At 45.4% G+C, this 12,056-nt stretch overlaps 1 long non-coding RNA gene across 1 annotated transcript; it reads left to right on the top strand.

Annotated features, from left to right (window-relative positions):
• Positions 1–768: 768 nt before the first annotated feature.
• LOC148107641 (uncharacterized) lies at positions 769–10,753 on the top strand. Its single transcript, XR_015721950.1, has 3 exons — positions 769–1,073; positions 1,215–1,296; positions 10,099–10,753. It is a non-coding gene; the product is annotated as an uncharacterized LOC148107641 (long non-coding RNA).
• The last annotated feature ends 1,303 nt before the right edge of the window (positions 10,754–12,056 follow it).

Genomic DNA, 12,056 nt, shown 5'->3' with positions numbered 1-12,056 from the left:
GACAGCAGAACAAACCACGTGCCACCAAGGAAGTGGTGCGGGAGGGCTCTTGGCCAAGAGTTGGGACCTGAAAGATTGAGCACGGTTTCCACAAAGACAGGTGGCCCTCATTCCGGGAAGAAGGAAAGAATGCACCGAGGCCCGAGGCCCAAGGCCCTGGCTTGGAGGAGCACGCTGATTTTGGAGAAAGCCCACAGCTGAGCGGCCCTGGGTTTGCTGCACACAGGGCTCACGGTAAGCAGGGGCGGGGCTGGGACTTCCACCTGCTGACCTTCCTCAGGTCTGAAAGTCTCATCCTGTCCCTGAACTTGGGGAAGCCTGGCACGCTTTGCTTTCAGCCGCCTCCGTCTCCTCCTCTGGGGTAATTAATTAATACGTCCCTCCCTCCTAGATCCGGCCTCCCCGGGCACCAGTCGTGCTTGTCCTTGCTCTGACTCTCAAGCGCTGCCTGCCTTCTCATTTTGCCTGGGGCGGGAAGGGAAAACTGAGTTGAGATCAGCAGCTACATGAATGAGAAAGCAACCCTATCAGGAATCCTAGGAAACAAGTGAAACAAAAGCAGGAAGGATGTTTTAAAGGAAAATCCTCACAAGGGAAGTAGGGAGACAAAAATAAAAAAAGAGAAAGGGAAAAGCAAACAAACTTAGGTCACCTGTGAAAACCACTGTGTTAGCTAATGAAATACAGGATATGACACAATGAATCCGAAAAAGCTAGGGAAATAATCATAGCTAACACTTAAATAGCAGTCACCCTGTAAGCCCTTGTCTAAGCACGAAACTATTAACTCATTTAAGCCTCACGGAAGCCCTCTGCGTTGAGTACTCTTATTATCCCCACTTTACAGATGGGGAGACTGAGGCACAGAGAAGAGAAGTGAAGAATGGCTGCATGCAGTGGATAGGAATTAGTGGCTTGCGTGTATTATAACAGAAGTTTACAAAGAATAAGTTTCCTTGAGGGGTTTGGGAGAATTCTTGCCTCGTGCTCTTCCTGTTCTCGCCAGAGAGGGTTGCGTTACCTGGAGTGTCATGCCCCCTGAAGTCCAAGTTTGGGACTCAGACATGGCCTGGGTAAGTAGCAGTCTTTTTACATGAAAACCAAAATGAGTCCTGGGAAAGAAAAACCTACAGATACAGAAAACCGATCCTAATAGAAACAGGAGCAGGCAGATCTCCTTATAAAACTAGAGATTGAGTGATGGCTGTGTTTAGCTTCCAGATCGTCTCCTGCTGCAGCCCCGTGGACTCATTCAGGCCTGAATCTCATTTCGAACAGATTACGAGCAAAGTAATGGTAAGTGAATACAGAACTGTTTCACAGAACACTGGGGTGTGTATTTCTAGACCAGTTTATAGGTGTATAGCACTAAAAGGAAGGTAAAGATCCTCTCCCACTTTTCCAAGGAACGTTCTACAACTCAGAACCCCCCCAACCAAGCTGAGGTTTCAGTATCTCAGGGCCTCGTGTGTGGGTTCTGGGGTGACCGGGGGAAAGTGAACGGGGCAAGCAGTGGCGCCCACAGGAGGGCAGAGACTAGCACCCAGCAGCCTGGCAGTGCCCAGCAGGAGTGTGGCTCAGCCCCCATGCGCGCAGCGTGGTGTCCCAAAGAGGCAGCAAGTCCCCACCAGAACCCTGGTGCTGAATAAAAGCTGCTGTAGCGTCTGGAAGCAATGATGGGGCCTGGTAGTTACTGAAGCATCTAGCAAAACTATATCCACACAGAAGAACTGTAAAAAAAGAGAAATAATCTTATTCACAAATAAATGTAGGAACAAACCCCAAAGAATCCTTGGGGAAAATTTGTGGCAAGAGCAATAAATACAAGTGATTACTGTACATGTGACCTTAAAAAACAAAAAAATTCAACGAGCCTTATGGAGAAGGATTTGGGTTACTTTCATTTCAACTTAGACTTTAGGCAGAATCTGTGTTTTAAAAAGAAAAATGTGTTCACAAAAAATAATTTTTCTGAGACGAGAAAACATATCTTAAGTTATGACAGTATCAACCCAGAGAAGAGTTAGTGTTGAAAAAATTCGTTTCTTAGAAATTCATGTTCATTTTTTTTCCTTAAAGCTTTGCTAATTACCGACGAATCTTCTCTATTTTCTATTGTTTGGATAATGTTAGTGTTCTGTGGACAAAATCCAAGACTCGCGAGTACAAAAGAAAGCTCATGGCATTTAGGTCAAGATTTGCTACTCACCTCTCCTCTCCCTACCCCCCACCCCCACCCCGCACAACCCCAGTTTTGATTCATTGTGGTCTTGGAGGCATGACCTTATCTATTAATCTCAGTGACATTCTGGGTTCTGCAAGGGCAATACTCTGAATGGCAAATAGTAAGATGAAAGTACTGAATCTCTTTAGTCTGTCTGGGTCCTAGAGCGCTTTATTTTCAAGGGCAGACAGTATATACACTAACAGAGTTCTCACTCCAGTCATAGCTCGTGCAACAGAGACTCTTCAAATTTAACAAAATAAGAATTTTATGCTGTCTGGCTTGTTCTTAATTCTTCCCTAAGGGCCTATTTGGTTTAGCATCAAATATAAGATTAAGAGACTCTAAATTTTAGCTGAACAGTCACTCAAGGGATTTAGATGATCTCTTCACACAACAGAGAGTAAGCGAGGAGCAGCGGCTGCCTCCCGCTCCGGGGGCGCAGGCTTATACACACGATACACCTCGATTTCCTAATGTCGGTTGTTTATTTGAAAGCAAAAATAAACTATATTACTCCGCCCTCAAAAAATCAACTCTGTTAGTTGTGGAAAACTTGGGGCAAAACAAATCTCTGCCAGTTTATACCGAATAAAGCAAAAGAAGGGAATGAAGTTTTTACCGACAATATCATCACATAAAAATATGTGTATCTACATATGTGTGTATTTGCATAAATCTTCAATCTGCATGGCAGAAATGAAATGGGGAATTCATAGCTCGACAGGAATTCAGACTTTGGTCTTCCAAGGCTGCTTCTCGTGCTGCTGGTATTACCCTGTGCTGTAACCCAAACGGGGATAGAAGCTTGCAGGCCAGAGGAGAAAAAAATGTGCAGGGTAGTAGGCCTCAGTCCCACCAGCTGGCTAATAAATAAATATTTTTGCATAAGTAGTGAATCATAATATGTGCTTTTCTTGTATTTTTAGACTTAAGGTGGTTTTAATAATTTTAAAGAGACAGCAAGGATAGAGAATCAGGGAAGGCGAAAGACGGTAATAAAGAGACAAGGAATGAAATCTCCCTCCCTCCCTCTCTTTTTCCTCTCCCTCTCTTTTTCTTTAGCTTTTCTCCAAAAACATTATAGAACCACATAAAGAGCTGCAAAATTCCAAAAAGCCTCACTGTGAAGTTACAAACCGGAGGAGAGCTTTGGAAATGGGGTTGGGAATGGGGGAATGGAACGGGGAAGGTTCCGGAAGGCAGAGGAGCACCAGTTGGCCAGACCTGGCTCGGCTGGCAATGTTTTCATGCCCCTCTGCCCCAGCAGAGCAGAGTCACTCTCCTAGATTATTTGCAGGTAAAAGGAAATATATATTTTTTAATATCTGACTATATGGTCTTTGCGGGGTAAATGCAAATATTTATATGCATAAACACATTTGAATGACGGCGGTTTGATGGTTACATTTTCTAGAATTCATTATCTCCGTGTTCATAACGCTTGAGTGCCTAGCAAACTGCTAGGTGGAGGGAGAGCACCAGGGTTGGACGCAGCTCCTTCATTCGCAGAGGAGTGAACGGGTTTGGATATCACATATGGTCTGCATACGCCCCGCTTACGTAAGGTTATATTTTTAAATGTGAGGGTGTGACTAAGCCTTCAAAAACTATTTAGACTGCCTTGGATGTCTTCGATTCTCCGAAGTCGTGCATTTTCTGCAAATGGAAATCAAGTAGTAACCTTTGCTGTGCCTTCACTTCCTCACACGGTTGCCAGCTCTTCCGCTCGGCAGACCTCTTGCCCTGGTAAGAAATGCTAATGATATGGCAACGGCAACCAAATAAAAGATTAGGTGCTGCTAGGGAAAGACTATTACTCATAACTCGGTATACATCCTGTCAATTATCCTGCCCTGATGAATAGTATGTGACGGGAAAGTAGGAAGTGATAAAAGACCTCCCAACCCCATCTCCTTGAAGGGGAAGTGGAGCGTACCAGGCACCTTGCCACACACACCACAGGGCAGGGGCTGGGCTCATCCATCACCAGGCCACTGCAGACAGCCTCTGCGCTGTTATAAAGTATAGCATAAAAGGGTTTGACATTCAGGTCTAAGTAGGTAAGTCAAGAGTATAAAGGGTCTGAAATGAATGGCTCGTCTCAAACCAAAGTATTAATTAAATTAAGAGTGAGGGGGCGCCTGGGTGGCACAGCGGTTAAAGCGTCTGCCTTCGGCTCAGGGCGTGATCCCAGCGTTACGGGATCGAGCCCCACATCAGGCTCCTCTGCTATGAGCCTGTTTCTTCCTCTCCCACTCCCCCTGCTTGTGTTCCCTCTCTCGCTGGCTGTCTCTATCTCTGTCAAATAAATAAATAAAATCTTTTAAAAAAAATAAATTAAGAGGGAGGGGAGAAGCATAATCATGTAAGCAAAAGGGTGTCTTTGCCTAGAAAATACATCTTCTGTCCATTCTCTTTTTCCTGTTTATAAGTCACATGATCTAATCCGTGCACCGTGATTGAAACAAAATTTGTCACATCTCTGAAGTCTGTCTGTGGATAGTCAGTAGCTTAATTTTAGAATAGCAGACCCAGAATTGCAGGTATCCTGGTGGCCTTGACATTGAAGTTCTCACTCAATGAAGGGACTCCTATAATAGTCTGGAGAAGCACCCAGATCCAGGTAGTCCTTGAAAATTGCTGGTATTATGGACAAATCATGACCTAACCAGGCACGCCATTCTATTTTCAAATAGTTCTAATTATTAGAAAAACTCTGATGTGATAGGATGGAGTGAGGTATCGGACACTTTTCCAAGTTTGCGTGCCCCTCACCAAGTATCCATGTGCGTGGAGTGATGTGATTGGGAGCTTTGTTTTGACCAAAAAGAGTGGGTGGAGAGGGGAGAGAAGAGAATAAAAATTACACAGAGTTTCCTACCAAGCCCTTCGGCCTGGTTGGAGCTCCAACAGAAATAAGGATTAAGAGCCAGAAAATGAAGGACCCCCCTGCACGAGCTTGCTGCTGTAGCAGCCAGTGACCAACTGTGGCCAGCAGAGAGCCTTTCTCTGAGCCTCTCCGTCGAGCCCAGCTCTGCTGCACGCCCCCCCCCCCAGGATGGACAGCAGGGTGGGGGTGCACAGTGGGGGAACGAGGGAGGCACATTGGTATAGACAAAGAGCCTTACATGTGACTCAATCAGCTATGGCAAGAATGTGGCTCCTTCAAGTACCCGGGAGGCAGCTCCCCCGGACCAGGGAGAGGCAGAGTATGATATGAAGGACGTGGCAGACGTCTCTGGGGGTATGTGGCACACAAGCTGCTTATTGGGAAAGTCCCGCAAGTATTGTGGTTGTGAGGAAGGGGAGGGAGGTCTTTGTGCAGGGAGCTAGGATCGTGTGGACAGGATCGGTTGCCTGCGTTACTGAGGCTGAAGCGTCTCCAGGCTGATGAGCCACAGCAGCATTCGGGCCAATTTATGCTGAATCACAGTCCCTTCCATTGCAACAGGGGCTGATTAAATTACTCCTCATTTCCCCAGACTGTGAGGATCAAATGTGTGACCGACTCTTGGAGCAGTTTTTTTTTAAGTCACAAATTGCTCTTGTCAGTAGAAATAATTGATGACTCCTATTTTTTCACAATAGAAAACGTGTCTGAATCTTCAGCACTGTGAGCATTGAGAAGCACCGCAATAGGGTTGCAAGCTGTCCGTTACCGGAAGAGCGGCCTTATCAATAGGGTTGCAAGCTGTCCGTTACCGGAAGAGCGGCCATACCATGTGTCAGCCAAACCAGGACACTTTTGAGAGTGAAAGACAGTGTTGTTTGTTATTGTGCTGGGACAGGAGACAGTAACAGGGCCTGCTAGGATCCATTGGGCCACATGGATACCCTCCCTAAAGGTGACTGGTAAGACGTACACGGGCACTAAAATCTAGTGTCCATACTTGTATTTCTCAAACAACTCGGAACTCGGCCTGAGTAGAGCTCAGCCCCCTTGAAGCCTGTTTCTGCTGACACCAATCCTCCCTGACAATAACAAGTGCAGACTCTTCCAGAAACATCCCAAGAGTAATACAGATATTTCTTACAAGTTTTCTTGAAAGGGGGGCTCAGTGGTTTCACGGAGTGTGTAACGCATACTGCCAAGCACCCAAAAATTCCTCCCCCAGAGTTTTCACTGCAGCAGCCGCCCTGTCACCCCCAGCATGTCTTTCCTCCCTCCACATAATTGCCTCACAACTATTCTTCACTGTGTCTTTCTCCTCTCTCCCCTCAAATCTGTCCTCTCCTGTTCTGCCCACTCCTCCCCGCCATTGAATCCGTGCAGGGGGGAAAGCGGGAGATTGTGAACTCGCATGAATTAACTTGTTGTGTGTTCATCACACCTTCTAGAGCCTCGTTACGATAAAAATAAACATTTGTGTTAGGGAAAGAGACGACCTCAGTGTGGGACATGCTGGGGGACTGGAATTCAGATGGAAGGAAGAGAAACATAGGAACGGATGGTTGCTGAGCACCAGACTGGGATGGGGGCTTCATTCACACAGTGTGAAAATGGGCACCTCCTGTCTTGGTTTGTCTGACCCAGGAAGATGATAGATGCCATGTGCTGGGTGACTTGTGAGATATAGAATCCCATGGAAATTTTAAACTATGTCAGACAATTCACCTATGCCAAGGGCCAAAAGAGTTGTGTGGTTGGAGACTGAAGGGATTTGTGGAGATTATTTATTTGGAGATTGCTGCCAGTGTGTTGTAAGTTCTGCCCGTGCCTCTTACGCCAAGCAGCATGGGGGCTGGGAAGGACCACTTAGAAGCCTTGTGTCCCAGCATTAGATGGAGTGGATTTGGATCTGACTCGTGACTGAAGAATGTAAGGTCCAGAAGTGCCCAGATATCTATTCTGATGGCAGAGTGAAGGAGATTGTTGGGTTGGTCAACTCAGCTTTTTGAGTAGACAAACAATTCATGAGCATTTCCCATTGACCTGATCTGGTGAGCCCATGCTGAAGAGAAAGAATGAAGTCTTGCCTTTGAACCTGTTCAGGGGGCCTCTAGAAAAGCACCAGCCTTCAGGAGAGGAGAAGCTAGAGGTGCTGTCCTCTTTCCACAGGCTTGAGAGGGGAGTGAGCAACCACAAAATAAATGCCATTTGCCCAGGGCGAGAGAACCCTCCATGGGAGCTGCCCCAGGTGGGAGAGCCCAGGAATTGGCAAACTATAGCCCACAGGCTGGCTGGCTGCTTTTGTAAAGACATATTTACTGGGACGCAGCCACACCCTCTCTTTGATGTCTTATCTGTGGCAGAACTGAGTAGCGGAGACAGACTGTATGACCCACGAAGCCTAATAAATTTACTACCTGGCCTTTTATAGAAAATGTTTGCCGATGGCTGGGAAGGGTCCTCAGAAAGCTCTCAGAAATGCTCCCAGGAGGGAAAAGAGTCAGACTTCAACTGTTTCGGCACTCAGAGAGCAAATAACCGTCTTAAAACTTCCCACTTCTTGCTCTCCCTGCATCAACCTGATGGGGTCAGAAATGTCTGCAGCAGAAAGAGAAGGGGACCGGACCCAGCCCTCCCTTCCCATTGTGAGGGGTCAGGCCTCAGCAGCCCGGGCTTGGGTGTGTGCACGGGAGGATGGGACAGCGTGAGATTTTTACTCTGAGTCAAATTTGAAATTTTGCTCATTACGGAGGCCTGGGCACTATAAATGACTAAACTTGAGAACTTGCTGATGAAAAGTAAATGTCTTTTTCATTCAGAGGTCAGGAAGAAACTTCCACCACTGAGCAAATATACAGGAAGAGCAGGAGACAAAAAAATAAACTTAGCTTTAAGTGAACATCCCAAGAGTCCAGCCTGTTTAATCAATTTGCTGGTTGCACATACATGTCTTCAGAGAGGAAAGCCGACTCTAGATGGAACTCTCCCACTATTTATACGATATAGGGCAGTGCTTGTCCTTTCTAGAATTTAGTTTTCTCACCTGCAAGTGAGGGTTGGACCAGCCCTAGATGAATCCTCCCCATACTGCTAATCTGTGATCCCAGAACTTGGTGGACATCCTTCAAGTTGGGTGATGTCTCTTTGGGACTTTTTTGCAATGGTGCACGTAGCCTGTGGGTAACTGGCATCTAAATGCTGGGGAAATGGTGCACAGTGTGTCCCCACTGTCACCTCTAAGATAGTCCTTGAGTGCTTCCTGACTACCAGAGCCTCTCCCATTACGTGAGATAAAAAGAGCTGAGGTACAGAGGCCTTCGTGTAAGGCCTTATGTTTATCTGGCCAGGAGTTAGGCCATGTTTGCTCTTTGCTCTAGCTGTGGTGTCTGAGGCTAAAATTCCCTTAAGTGTCCTTGCTTTTGTGGCCCTTGTTGTCTTCTGGTTTTCCTAAAAACTCTTAAATAGAGTCTGAGGCTTGCAGTCCTTTAGTGGTACTCCCCAATCACAATACTGAAGCCCCGCTGGTGTGGCGGCGAGGGGTGGGGGTGGGGGAGGCGTTTATAATCCTGTGATTGGGTCTCAGTCTGTCAGTGAGGGAGCTGGAGTGGGTGAGGCTGATAGGTGAAGCTTTGGTAAAATAGTTTCCCTTCGGGCATTCTTTGTTAAGGAGAACAAAATGCTCTGGGTATATTTCAAAATACTCTGCGAGACACACAGGGGATTTTTCTTCAGTCTTCACAGGAGAACCTGTCAGAGCTCCTGGAGGTCAAATTCATGAAAGTGTTGGGGGGCCCAGTCTTAGCAGGAGTTTCTAACTCTCAAAGCAAACTGTGACTCTACCTACCTACCTGTCCCTCTCTCCAGTATTCGGGGCAACAGTTGGCTTAGGACCTTGATCCTCTGACGGATCTAAGAAGAGCTGTTGATCTTTACTTTGCCCAGCTTTTCTCCTGTAAAGACAGAAGTGAGGAGTTGCAAGCTCTTCCCATGTCTGACCAGAAACCAGAAGTCTTCTCACTAATATAGGAAAACTATATGAAATCACGGAGAGTCTATAGTTTTTGTCCAACAAAATGGCCATTTCATTGGCTCGACCAAACTCAAGCAGATGAAGAACATTCATAGAGTGCAGGGAGATTGACAAATGTGAGATTCAAAGTGCATATAGGTCCCCCTGAAATTGTTTTAAAGCTCTACTATGATGTTTCGGGTTACAATTCCGTTTTGGAAATCAGTTATGTAAATCTCTAAAGCAATTTTCTGAGTACTGTTTCATAGGGAATTCTGACTCCAAGTCCTTCAAGCAATACCTGACACATATTTTATTTTAAAATTATAATCACTTTTCGCGCTTTATACTTACACAGATTTTCACATACATTTTCTCAAAGGTGGGTAGAATCTCCAAGGTGGGTATCTTTGTCTCAAGACCTTCCACTTCCTCGTGGCCGTGGGGCCAGGACAGTGCTGTTCTTCTATGACAGATCCTTGTGGAGGACATGCATTTGCAAACCTCAATTCATGGACACCACAATGCAACCATCTCCCTAATTTAAAGTGATTCTATTTGGGATCCCCATTCTGAGGGGATCAGCAGAAAATTCTGTTTCTATGGGTACCAATGTCCCTCTCCCCTCTCTAAGACACCAAGAGTCTAGAAGGCCTGAATGGTACTCAAAAGGGAGAAGGACCCACCTGTGTTTTGAGCCCATCCTGGCTACCGCTGATCACACAATTCTCCGAGCCTGTGACCCCCAGACAGGAGCACACTCTCAGCTCAATCAGAGCGTCTTCTTGCTCTGCCACAAAGCACGGGGGTCTCATTACACCACACGGATTCCTCCAGAGGGGCTGCCAAAGTGAGCATGCGGGTCTCCAATACATCTGTACCTTATGATCTCACTACAGAAAGAGAAGGAAGAAAGGAAGGCAGGAAGGAAAGAAGAAAGAAAATAACAGAAAGAGTTTCTTCCCTCTGCAGGGCACAGAATACATCGAATCCAGTGAGTTCCGACTTTTGTAAAAGGCTGGTGGAGGTGTTGCCCTCCACGAGCTTCCGCTTTCTGCCCTTCCAGAAGCACCTGCAGTGAGGGCCAGCGCCCAGAACTATGAACACTAGAAGGAAACAGGAAGAAATGCATTTTAATCTTTCAGTGAATTATCCTGCCACGCATCCATCAGTTAAGAAACCAAAACGTACCCACAATAATTTCTTAATTTGATTCGAGGCAATTTAACTGCTGAAGCCTCTTTCCTTCATTTCCTAGATTTGCATATTAATGACAGAAGGCATGTGATGGAATGACACAACACGAGTGAGTCTGCAGAGTGACCCGGAGTAACACTCAGAGAAAGATCAGTCAGTTTCTTCTGAGCAAAGTCATCCAAGGACAAGCACATTACAACACGTGATTTAAGAAAGTGGGAAGAATGTAGTAAATACTGCCTTGACATTCAGACAGAGCCGCACACGTAGAGTTTCAACAAGTAGGTGACACAATTAGCTTGATAAAAAGAAGACTGTGAGGTAGCTTCTGACAGAAAGTTAGAACACGGAGAACAAAGAAGGAAATGGAGGAAGGGATGAAGGGCAAGGACGGAAGCCTTACATGTAACTCAAACAATTACTGTATTAAAGAAATTATTGATATTATGCTTTGTCATTGCGTGTTTGTCTATAGGATTTGAAAAATGTTTCCCTAGTCAAGAGAGTGGCTCGCCTAGGTGGAAGATACTTTTCCTTACTTAAAGTATACTTCAAACACCTGGGGTGTCATTTCAAAGTATTGTAATACCTATCATAATCAGTTATTAATGGTCAATATCCCAGTGTCCTCTAAGACATAGGGATGTCTATGTTTTTGGGTTACTGACATGTACCTACCTTTTCTTTTCGTGCCTTCATTTCTGTATTTGGCAAGCATTAGTTAGTATCATTATTAAATTATTCGGTAGCCCAGAAATTCACTGAAGCATGTGATTATCATTTTATATTTCCATTGGAGAACAGCCTCTGCATTCTTGCTACTGGATATGACAAAAATCCAGTCAAAGCGAAAACCTATCGTAGAATGCTTTTGGGGTATAAGGAGAAGGTTGAGGAAGGGTATGAGAGTGAGGCAGTTCACTCGAGACACTGAAATCATTCAAGGAGTAGGGTAAGGTCCTGTGAAGTGTTAGACTCTCTTGAGCAAGCCAACAAGTGCACACACACACACACACACGCTCACAGAAGACTGGTCCCATTTCTGGAAATAAGGCAGACAAGATATTCAGATAAATCTCTTTACTTAAGTATAACTTATCTAAAAATCCTAGATGTATATTTGCATAAACATATGGGTATGGGTAGATAGGTAATAGATAGACGATAGCTAGATAGATACCACGTGACGTAGCTGGTAGAAGTAAGGAAATTCTCTAATGTTCAGAAATGACAAATCTTGAATCCATGGGGCACGTACTGGCATTGGCGTTTCTCTGGAAGTATCTTGGTGGCCTGGTGACAGCCTGAAATTTAACAGTCCACATGTGGGGATTAGGAGACAAAGCCTAGAGCCTGAACACTGCAAGAGATCACATATGAGACCCTCTTCATAAAACTGTACCTCCATGAGTGGCATGCTCAATTTGAACCGAGAACTTGCTTTGGAGAGGAAGATAGTGAGCAGACCTACCTAAATATTGGTTTTGGTGCAATGTGACTTGAGGAAGGTAGGAAAAAACTCTGTGAAAATTTCTAACCTCAAGACCATACTAACAAGTATTTAGGGGTAGAATTTCTACTCTCTGTCTGAAAAACCGTAAGTTTACATTTAATGTGGTCCTGAGATGGTAAGACCCTTAAGGGAATAAGTGTTCCCAGACCACTGGAAGAACGTTCACCCTCTAAAACCAGACCTCCCTCCCACAGATGAGGAAGGAGGATGGGGGCCATTA

Source organism: Ursus americanus, chromosome 27 (assembly GCF_024610735.1).
Source record: "Ursus americanus isolate L20-20 chromosome 27, mUrsAme1.1.p, whole genome shotgun sequence".
Classification (NCBI taxonomy): domain Eukaryota; kingdom Metazoa; phylum Chordata; class Mammalia; order Carnivora; family Ursidae; genus Ursus; species Ursus americanus.
The sequence above is the reverse complement of the archived record's forward strand: the minus strand, read 5'-3'. Positions and strand labels throughout refer to the sequence as shown.